Here is a 12,266-nt window from a genome sequence, read left to right on the forward strand (position 1 = left end):
CAACAATATTGAGGAAATTATACAGATTGGTTATTAGTTAAATGTTATGCTGTGCTTAACTTTAAATGCCAATTGTTCCCTAATACATTCTTAGATCACAGATACTGCTTAGAAAAGGCAACCACTAAATTATTTTAACACAGGCTTTATATTTCAATAACCCTCACTGTAGGCAACTTCTCTGTCCTTTCTACATACTGAAAAGTCGTCTAAATGGAGATATTATTTAAGAACTCCCCTTATTTCCCTCATGGCCTCATTTTAAAAGAAAATGTCTGCTCTAACATTTTATATCAAGTCAGCATGTTAGCAAGCAGCTTTTCTGTGTTCTGAATTTGATTAATACAAGCCAAGGTCACTTCCTGAAAGATGTCTAGCACTGCAGCTGCAAGCAAACTAGGTTTCTCTGCACTCTGAAGCTGGGGGAAGGGAGTGGGCGTTGGCAGTTGCTAATACCATGATAATAGCTAACATAAACCTTGCCTGATATCAAGGGGCAAGGGAAGGGAACAAATATTCTAAATGTATTCATGAATGTACACAACTACACATTTATTTTTTTTAAAAAAGGAAACTTCAGGATGATGTTGCCATTCCCCTGCACACACAGAAACGGTGGCAATTACATTCTTAAGACAGAGGCATTTGGGTTGTTTTCCAGTGTCCCAGAAGTGGGGACCCTACAGCCCTTATCCTAATTATCATGTGATTCTCATATGGAAAAAGGAGGGAATGGATTGCAGAGAGTGAAAAGATGATAGTTTGCCCATGTTCTGGCTCCACACCAACCCACCAGCAGCCTGTTGCCTCCCACACACCCCTCCAAAGGAATGTGGTCCTCAGCAAAAAAAAAAAAGGGCTCCTCAGCTCTGCTGTATTTGTTTTTTTGAGCAAGCCCCACTGAGACTGAATTCTGAATAGACACACCGAGAATAGCAAAGTAAACAATACATAATGTTACCTATCTGAATTCCATTTTCCCTCAAAGCTGTTGAATTACACTCCACTTTAATACAGATTTTATAATGCAATTCCTATAAATCAATTGGTTTCACTTTGCATTAAAAATGTTTCAAATACAATACTCCAAGAAACCATCCTTAAATCTTTTTACTGACTCAATAAGCATGTTTTGGCAGTCATGCAATTTTGGCATTAACCCCTTAATATGCTTTCAACATCACACATTATGTTGCTCCTGATTTATGACAAACTTTGCCATACCAAGATCAAATGGTGCTTCCCCTTTAAACACTTCCAGAAATAAGCAACAATAATTTTCATATTTGACCTCCTGGTTTGCAGCATCCCAGGAATTCAAGAACCACAAGGAAGGTATAGGCAATCATGTAACAAATTCTGATGAAAACATGGTAATTCCAAATTAAGACCAACTGTACTTAATGTGGATTACTCTCAAGGAAATGAGCAAAGGATTGCAGCCCAATTAAAGCAGAAAGTTTGCTGAAAAGCATCACATGCCTATGTGACCCATGTTAATAATCACACGTAAGATGAAAAATAAAAATATTTCCTTAGATTTGAAAGCTAAAGAATTCAGTATTTGTGTACTGCCTGTGATGTGTTATAAGAGCGAGGAACTGGACCATGACACAAAGAGACAAACAGCTTAAGAACGCCACAATATGCCATGGAACAAGCAAAGCTAACAATTGAATACCACAAAGATCAAAAGTTACAGAGGTAGTGGAAAAGGCCACAAAGTTAAAATGGACATATACAGGGCATGTGGCAAGAGATGATTCAGGTTGATGGAATAAAGCAATGCTAGTGTGGAGACCCCACAGTTTTAAAAGACCAAGGGAATGACCACTAACAGCAGGGCTTATGTGGATGGAGGAAGCAAACAACAGAAAGCTATGGAGAGAACCTGAAGAGGTGCATATCCAAAGATAGATATTAGACTGTAAAGATTTAAAAAACCACATGGAAAATGAAGTACAGTTCAACAGATCCCCCCCCCTCCAATGGCTTAAAAAAACTATGTAAGAGTTCCTGTGCTTAAACTGGCTTTATTCCACCAACTTCAATGGGACCAGATAATTAACTGTATTCTAAGTTCACTGTTAAACACTTACTTGGAAATGTATTCCTCTCAGGACTCACACAGCATTTCTACCTAGAGGTTGAAAAATGGTAGAATACTAGTTAGCCAGAGAAATAAAACTATTTATCTAATCTGAAAGCAAAGAAGTGTGTGTGAATACATGTCTATGGAAGTTACGGAAACAACCTAACCCTTAAATGAGAATGGGGGATCTAATGAACTGCTGTCTACAGACCTCCACTTACCCAGGCACAGAGAGCCAATTCAAACATTAAGTTGCTGAAGTTGTACAATCCTCTCATATGACTGTACCACCACAAAAGGAATTTTTTTTTAATTTAAATTTTTTTTGCGCTAGCCAAAGGCCATGGCATCATCCAAATAAAGGAAAAGGGGATGAGGAACCCAACAATCACTACATATACAGTAAAACCATGATCAAATCCACCAAAATTCCTTGTTACACAGAATAAACAGTAATTCTCAAGTAAAATGTGCAAATTAGATTTCCGAGTCCCCTTTGCAGTTGACTGCTAGCCTATACAGTTGTTTCTTCCTAACCATGTTCCACAGCAAACCTGCCATCTTACACATTAGATTAAATTGGGAATCTTCTCACATTAGAAAAGGTTGTGTGGAGTTTTCTTATTAGAGTGGTTTTAATGGAAGTGTCTTCTATCTAAAACAAACAGATGATACAATCAAGTGGAAAGCCCCAGAAGCTCAACATTTGTATTGTTCCTCAACTGCAATGTAAAATATGTACACATTGACATAAATAGCAACACACTGCAACTTAGAAGGGTTCCAGTTTGCAGCCTACACAAGCGGGTTACCCTAGGAAACAGAAGCACAAAACAAAGATAAAAAGATAGGAAAAAGTTATACTGTGAGTTGCTTCACACATTACAAGGTAACAAATGAATTCCTATATAACTAAATGTTCCAGGGAGTTACTACAAATCAAGTGTTTTCCTAAACAAATGTTGCATTTCAATATGCACAAATCAAGGGTGTGTGTGTGTGTATCTTTTGGTAATACAAGTACAAAGTATATAACCAACGATACTATCATTTTGTATGAAATACTCAATATTTCCCCAATGAAAGGGGGTCTTTGGGGCCACAGCATAGAGCAGATCATAACCACAAAAGGGGTGTTCCAGGGGCCAAATCCAAAGCCTTTCCATTTACCAGAAACAGAGCTGGCATACTTCTTTCCCATTCTAAGGGCAGTTGAGAACAATATACTCCCATACTAACACTGAAGACCTGAGACTGAAATCTGAACAATAGTGGCACCATATGGACACAATATTATTTCCGTTCCTGATACTACAGTTGAATTTGATTGCAATGTGCTCATTTTTATAAGCCCCTCTTGGGGCTATAAAAGCAGGCTGTAAGTATTCCAAACTTGTAAATAAATATAAAATCTGGGAGTCTAGTGTTTCAAAAAGTTAATTCTATCAGGGTCAAGTTGTATCAAGTAAAATGGGTGCATGAACAGTATCTAGAATACACAGTGTGCATGAAGCTAAACCCAGATATGAAAAACTTAAAATAATTTTTTTAAGCCTATTATATCAGAACCTGTAACATTTAAGATTCAGCTCGCCTCCTGTCTAGAGGTTATGTAATTTAGGGAAGTACTGCATATTATAATTGGTGCAGGAAATACCAGAGTTAGACCAGTGCTTTTTATGTCAAATGAGTACATAACGGAAGCAAAAATGAGTATATACTAGTTTGTACAACCTGAGCCTTCAAAGTTTCCTAAATGAGGTTTAAACACACAGGTACACATACTAATTACTCCTACACTTTTTCTGTTAAATGCTGGCTCAGGGTAAATGGAATTTGTCTTTTACTGAAATAATTTTATTTCCGTATCAATGGCAGTGCTTTAATAGAGTTAGTGAAGTTGTTAAATGCTACAATATAAAACATTTTTATTTTGGGAGTTTCTAGTCCACCATTCTAGTGTCAAGAAACAGAATACAAAATTAATCAAATGCATCAAGTATTTAACATCACAGGGAGACTAGAGTATAGTATATAATTACTTTTGTCTTTTCTCAAATTTATATGTCACACTATCCTGGCCCAGAGCAGTTCTCAAATCAGTTTGCATCAACACAGCTTACATCAAGTACCAAAATGTAGTGGCTATTGAAAGCAACCAAAAATTAAAAAGTGGTGCGTTATCACTGAAATGAAAAAAGTGCAGGCACAAGTGGGCTTTTCAGTGGAGAGTGTTTCCTAAGCTGAACACTGCACCTACAGCCTTGTCAAACTGGGTTGGCACTACAAGAACAGAACAGCTTTCAAAAAGTCCTTGGGCTTGTGCACTTCTTCCCTTCAGCACCCTTTCAGGCCCTTACCAGAGTATTAAGTAATCAGTCCCTAAACCACCAGCAGAGGTTAACACTTTACTGAGAAATTCTTGCATAAATTGAAGCCTTTAAATAGGATCAGTGTGTGTAGTCTCTCTCTCTGAAATACAGGCAAGAAATGTGATCTGTGAACAAGTTATGTTAGAATTGTAGGTCTTACAAACACATTTACTAGTAAATGATAGATGTAGGAAGTAAAATGGTGGAGCATATGGGAGGGTTCAGATAATTTTTCTGGAGAGCTCCATGTAGAAGAATTAAATAATAGAATCAAAAGTTCTGTGTCTCAAAATGCAACCAGAAGACAGTGGAACATGATTTCAAGAGGGGAGAAGAAGCCATTTTCAGTAGGTGGGACTAGGGACAAAGCTGAAAATGGAAGAGTACTGGGAACAAGTTTTGATGAATTTAATTTTACTCTTGATATCCAAGAGTCAGAAAAATTCCTGGTGACAATAGCCTGAATAAAGCTGGTCAAACATCCTGAACTTTCTAGTGCTTATTATTTTATTTCCATTTGCAATATTATTTTGACAGATCTCTATCATATATGTATGTACCTTTCAGTTTATTGGTATTTCTCTACAGAAACATGTGGGCCCAGAGACCACAAGTGGCCCCAACTGGATTCACTTGAATGTTCCTCACTGATGACTATACCACCTCCAAAAAGATTGCCACCAATTTTACATGACTGGTTCCCATCCTTGTATTAGAAACCTTACACAGGAGTAAGGCAACCCCCTTCAGAGTAACACTGTTGATGCACTGGGTGGAGGAAATTGCCTGACACTTGTTGGAATCCATCTGTCTTGAGAGACAATGGAATACGCCTTCGGGGGTGAAGTAAAACTGCTCCATTAGCAGCACCAACATGACCTCCCCAGGGTGCAAAAGCCTGGGCAGTGTTTATGGAGGTCCTTGGCTGCCCAGATGTCAAGACCTCGTTTCAGCCACACTGATGTGGTCCAAAGGAAAACAGAGCATTATCTTTGGCACCAGCCTGGCTGCAGGAGTCGCCTGGAGGTGTACAGGACACCATCCAACCATCTTAGGAACTTCACTCCAGATTTGTGCCTGACACTTAGAATCATAGAATTGTAGAGTTCTAAGGATCATCTAGTCCAACCCACTGCAATGCAACAATCACAGCTATCACAGACTTGACCTGCCCAGGGACAGAGATTCTTTTATAATCTCAGGAGGTATTTTATGCTTCTGATCCTGATTCAGTGCCTAAAGAATAATTTGTTAAAACAAACTGACCTCTTCAAAAAGCCTCCTAGTCTATACAGAAGCTGGTACCATCTTGCAGTAAGGATTTTACAATTAAAGCACATGTGTTCAGACAGCAATTTCCCCCCTTAAAAAAACCCCTACATCCCCCCCCCCCAATGTTTCAATTAAGATCTACCAAAAGCCAAAGCAGGTCTAATGAATAAATGCTTATTGACTACCACTTACTGCAATCAGAACAGTGAACTAGGAATAATAATAATAATAATAATAATAATAATAATGGAACAAAAAAAAAACAAAGTACTCCCTTTTGGGGGGGAAACAGTTTGGAATCACGTTGTAGAGTCTGACTACACTTTTGTCTCATACCTCCAAGCACTGGTTCAACATTTGTACAGTTGTAAATGTGAAAATGGTCAGTCACACTGCTTAGGATATTGGATAACATCAATTAAACTTGAATCACATTTTACACTTAGAAGTTCAGCAAACATTCGCAAACCTCGATACTGCCAGAGAATCTTATCAACTGGAGGATGCGGAGGAAGAAAACAACCACCCCCTGAACTATTACTCAAACGGGATAAATATTAAAAATTGCACCCTGAATTAGATATTTATAGTCTGCCCTTCTGTTCAATAAAAACCCCTAAGGAAAAAATACTCTCATCAGATAATAAATAAATAAGCAAGCCAACAATACAATAGCAGAAAAAGGAAAAACAAAAAAATGATGACCAGTAAAACACACATTCAATAAATACTGAGGTGTATCCTACTAAGTTTTACTCAAAGTAAACCAAATGAAATTGATGGACCTATAGTAGTCATGCCCAATAATCACAAGTCTACTTCAAGTTTGGTACCACTGGTACCAAACAGTATGGGAAACAGCCCTTCTAGAAAAGCTAACCAACAAACTCAAATGAGCCCAGGGACAAACAGAAGCGGGTGCATTTACCCTGGTGTGGTTCCTCTTTATTAAAAACCAGCACACATCCCAACAAGACAACAAAACCCAACAGCATACGAATCAATATGGCTGATTTGACCCAACAACCCCCTCTCCTTCACACACACAAACTAAACTCACTGTAGTCAACTGAAGGAAACTAACCATCCCTAGGCCCCCCAATCTTTCTCACTGCCAATGTAAACTAGTAAATGAATGTAAAAAAGAACCTACCCACAAAAAAACTCTCACATACACTATGTAAAAGAATGGAGGTTTACTATCCCCCTTCTCTCTCCCCACCTCATAGTCTATAACATTAGTGTCTCACGTCGAATGTAACTGATCTTGAGAAAGGACTCCATGCACTGAAAGCTGTATGTACTTTTGTTACCCAAGAAAATCTTATTTTTTATATATAAAAAAGTATGACTAAAACTGATATAAATCACTGGTCCTAAGCATCCTCAGAAATTGTAGTGTCTAAAACTTAGCAGAGGGAATCAAACAACACCACAAAGGAAGGAATTACAGAACAGAGGTGCCGCTATCAGAAAGGCCTCAACTTCCAAGGATACCTACTATATTTCAGATAATCCAAGAGAGACAAAATAAGGCCTGTTTTGATGACCTCAGCAAGTAGGCAAGTTAATTTTATCAGACCTGTGTTCAGACAGATATCTGTGTAACCTATCTTCTACAACCCTTTTCAGTGTCTGCTTAAAACATTTCTTGTTTAGGCAACCCGATACAGACATGCATCCTTGAGGAACTTGCCCATTTGCACATTCAAACTGGACACCTGAAGAGAGCTTGAGAAGATGAAAAATATTGACAACTGAGAGGGAGAGGGATTAGAATGAAGTGCCTTGAACAGGAGGGCCAGGATCACTTCCTAGTTTGCACAAGGTGCTACAGTTCAATGTGCCAAGTGACAGAAGAGAGAACAGCTCACAGATATCAATAGAGAAGTTAAAGAACTAATGAAGTATAAGTGTTTTTGCACACACAAACATTTGTGGAATTGTTACATAACACTCGTTCATAATACTCATCACACACTTTCAGGAAACAAATATTTTGTAGGTGTGGCAGCACTTATACTTTGGAACTCCCTCCCTCCCTATTTACACTAGGCAGGGGTGCACTCTACTCTTGTTGGCATCTGCTAAAAATATTTTAGTTCAGGCAAGTCTACCCAGACATGTAGAAGTCTTCATGTATTTTAATCTGTTGTTAGCTTGTTGTAGAGATTTTTAAATTTTAATTCTTCTTTTTAACTCTGTGAAAAAATTTAAATTTAACATTTTCTTCATTTTTTTGATCAGAAAACATATTCCACAAAGTGTTCCAGTGAAACATTTAGGAGGAAACTGTACTTTGCACATGTTCAAAGGTAATTTTTCCACACACACACACACACAGAGAGAGAGAGAGAGAGAGAGAGAGAGAGAGAGCTTTAAATTTTGTTTGACCCGCCTGCAAAGAGCCAGTGACCTGGACTTAAATGCGTATTTATATCACACATGAAATTTGACTCTTATCCAGAATTAAATAATACTTCTCATGATTTTTTTTTTGGAAGAGTTTAAGTACGGTAATTCAGGTAGACAATTTCTAAATAACCAGAATGGGCCACAAACAGCAAACAGTTGAAGAACAAAAAATAAAACAAAATATTTAAAAGCAAAATTTTGGTTGTTTGCCACATGATATGGGAGTGAACAGAGTTGCAAGCCCCACAAATGAATTTCCTACAGCTCCTTGTAATTGCTGAGTGTCAGTCTTGCTTATACTACTGGAAATCTTTTCAGATTTAGAAGAAAAATCATCATCATTGTTTGAAAAGGCATTTAAAATAATTCTTTAAATTGTAGTTTAAGTACACATGCTTGATACTAGTTACTACCAACTTTCTTTTATGTAATTTGAAGATTTTTTAAAGCATATACATACGCTTATATATAATTGTTAGAGTCTGTCCTTGTGTCCGTTACCCTTTGTATAAAAATGTCACTTAAAATTAATTAACATGTAAATATTGTGAATCCATTAGCATTCCTCATAGTATTTAATGCAACAGTAGAAGACTGAAAAAAGAACAACAGGAACTGCTAGGTGCTTCTTATTTTGCGTAAAATCCAAGCACTCTGGGCTATGGCTGATGAGTGACCTTGAGGCAGCTCTCAGAAGGTAGTTGCCATAGCAACACTATCACAAAAGTGGCTCATCCTTTGCAACACACACCAACCTGGTGCATCATGCTGCTAGATATAATACCATTGCTATTCTGTAGCTCTGCTGAAGCTGTAATATACATTGCAAACGTGGGTAGATTTTTTTAAAAAAAAAAATAGTATATTGCTCATAAAATTATCTCTTCTAAAATGCAATTGATAGACATTACTTCCAGAAACGATATTTGGATAACATAGTACTGACACGTTTATACTTTTAGGAGAACTGAAACCAATAATCAGAAAATTATTATTTACCAGAAAATTATTATTTTAACACAAGTATTTGCAATAACCATGGGTGATGGGCAGCATGTTAGAAGAAGTTTCTTCTAAGATGGCTCCCACAGCAACACAAGCACATAACATTTAAATACAAATATATAAAGCTTTTTATTCCTTTATGGCTAGAGGTGGTCAATAGTTAAATTTTGGTTCATAATCCCAGTAAAATAATCGAGAAGCATCTTTAGCATAACAACCTGTGGTGAAGAACTCACCAGATCTTAAGCAAATAGAACCCTATTAAGCTGGTCTGCAACATTTATCAATTTAATAACTTTGATTAAATAATAAAAATATTTTATAGAAAAGGTGCCCCAATTAACTGGTAACACACACATTAAAATACAATTTAACTATTAATACAAGTCATTATAAAAGCTACAGAGGATAAGCATCCTTGAAAGTGATACAGTGGTACCTCGGGTTACAGACGCTTCAGGTTACAGACTCTGCTAATCCAGAAATAGTAGCTCGGGTTAAGAACTTTGCTTCAGGATGAGAACAGAAATTGTGCGTCAGTGGTGCAGCAGCAGCAGCGGGAGGCCCCATTAGCTAAAGTGGTACCTCAGGTTAAGAACAGTTTCATGTTAAGAACGGACCTCCAGAATGAATTAAGTTCTTAACCCAAGGTACCACTGTACTCTCTTCTGTCAAAAGGAATTGAAATACAAGCAAACTCATTTAAAAAAATAGATATATACCAAGTTTGGGGCAGATAAAGTCAAGGCCGGGCCAAAAATGGGTTTGCAAAGCACCACAAGATTTATATCCTGTTCTTCACCTAATGCCCTGAATGAGTTACACCTGGATCAGCATCCGAAACACCCCAGGTGCCAGGCATGTTTTGCAACTTGGCATGGTCCATTTGCAACCAATTTTACAGTTACTATTAGAAAATAACAACTTTTGAACAATAATTCCATCCTAACTCCATTACTTGATTTGCATTTGATCTAGAATGCTAGTATCCATGATTCATGAGACCCATCATGGGCCGGTTTCTGGTGCTCCTCATTCTCTCTCATGGGATCAGCTTCACTAGAGAATTCCTCTTCCTTGTAAATCAGAATAGAGGTTTCCTGTACTTCTATTGACAATGATATGGATCTGCTCCTTCCGGGAGAATGCAATCCCATCCATGGCCGGCCAGCTTCCCATCTCCCAGACTCAAGAACTCAGAATACATAATACATTTGTCTGTTCAGGTTTCAGTCTCAATTTATTGGCCCACATCCGGCCCATCACTGCCTTGAAGCTATAGTCTAGCACCACCTGATTCAGATGAGACAGAGAGCTGGGTAGATGAGCTAAAAAAAGGTACAGATACTTACCCCAAATATGTTAAGTTATATTCTAAACAGCAAGCTAACATGGACTCGTTTCACTTATACTCATTAACTGAATTACTAAGTACTTTCTGTAGCAAGTGTTTTTCTGCTCTAAAATGCTGGCTAGTTGTCTGTTTATTGCAGATTGAATAACTAAAAATTCCATTCAGAGTCAAGTCTATTGCTCAAAATACCAGCAGCACAAGCATGCCTCCATGTTACTAATGAATATAGTGGAAAATTTCACAGGCCCATATCCAAAAAGTATGCAGCTTATTTTTACCTTTCTTTCTGCAAAGCAGTCATTAGACTATGACCTTGGATTTTACTTTGTAAATCCTGGAAGTTGCTCTTCCTTTTAAAAGGTTTATATTTCACTTATAATACAGTTTAGAAACTGGCATTTGTGCAACAAACTTTTGAAGAAAGGCTAACTTGATCTTTTAATAATAAAATGATTCTAACTAGATGAAAAGGCTAGGTGAAGATAATAATTTGTTGCATCAGGCCATTAAGTAAAACTACTTTGTGAAGTTTTGAAGCAGAAGGCAAGCTTTTAAGTGTTATAAAAAATGTTGAGGGTATTTCCACTGTTAGCACTTGCTATTCTGTAATATTTTGTAACATTTTGTATCTAAGCTTACAATGAAAAGTACATGAATTCTCAGACTTTTCCATGAGTGAGAAATGCTGAAATGCTCTCAAAAGGAAATATTGTGTCAACATAATTAAATGCGCAGGACAATATCCACAACACATCTATATTTCATGGTCTTGGAACAATTTTCAAAGAAGTGTGCAGCTTTTCAGAGCAATTAACCATGGTTAAATTTCATTTCAAATAGACCCGTTTCACTAATCATATGACAGCAGCTTGTAATTAGACACTTTGCCTGCTCACCTGTGGCAAGTGAGAATTTCCTTCAGGCAGCCAGCAAGGGCAGATGGTTTTAATACAGAGAATACCCAATATGTTTTTTCTGCCATGAAATCAATGTGCAACAAATAACTAACATGGGTATATTTTGTGAAGTAGGTAGCTTAATGTAGAATACTCATAGCCAACATAGTGCCCTCCTAATATTTATTGGACTACAGTGCCCATCGGCCCCAACTAGCATAGCCAATAGCCAGAGATGGAAGTTGTAGCCCAGCAACATCTAGAGCAGGCATGGCCAAACTTGGGCCTCTATATGTTTTTGGGACTACAATTCCCATCATCCCTGACCAATGGTCCTGTTAGCTAGAGATGATGGGAGTTGTAGTCCCAAAACATATAGAGGCCCAAGTTTGGCCATGTCTGATCTGGAGGGTACAAACAATAGCTACCCCTAATTAACAAAAACAATTGGCACCAATAAAGTGTTGCTATGGGGAGTACTCTTGTTGAGTGTTGCAGAATACCATTGCCGTCCCCCATCCAGTTTTTCCATTTCTCCCCCCTCCAATAGCATTCCATGCCCACTAAACACATTCAGTCTTCATTGGGCTTGAGATTTAAACCCTTGAGGTTTAGTTTCCTAAATATTTTCCATACTTCTGCAAGCCAAAGAAGCCTCTTGTGTATGGATGGTGCTATTTGAGCATATCCCTACAACAAAATGTGTGGAGTGTCCCTGCTCAAGGTTCCAGACACACCATCCCCAGTTTTCCATTCTCTCTTCCACAATAGTCACTCAACACTCTGAGTCCACTGAGCATGCTCAGCATCATCACACTGTTTTCTATGGGGGGAATATAATGGGTAGGCTTGTCTAAACA

At 37.8% G+C, this 12,266-nt stretch overlaps 1 protein-coding gene across 37 annotated transcripts in view; it reads right to left on the minus strand.

Annotated features, from left to right (window-relative positions):
* Positions 1-12,266, minus strand: part of NCOA3 (nuclear receptor coactivator 3) — a 103,893-nt gene that overhangs the window by 78,917 nt on the left and 12,710 nt on the right. For 7 of the 37 annotated variants that reach the window (XM_083446706.1, XM_083446713.1, XM_083446711.1 and 4 more), the window contains exon 2: positions 2,100-2,140. The exons of the other annotated variants lie outside the window; for them this stretch is intronic. The gene's annotated coding sequence lies outside the window, so the exon portion shown is untranslated. The remainder of the gene's footprint in view (positions 1-2,099; positions 2,141-12,266) is intronic. 37 annotated transcript variants of the gene reach the window in all.

The sequence above is a fragment of the Podarcis tiliguerta genome (assembly GCF_965153285.1).
Source record: "Podarcis tiliguerta genome assembly, chromosome: 6".
Taxonomy (NCBI): Eukaryota; Metazoa; Chordata; class Lepidosauria; order Squamata; family Lacertidae; genus Podarcis; species Podarcis tiliguerta.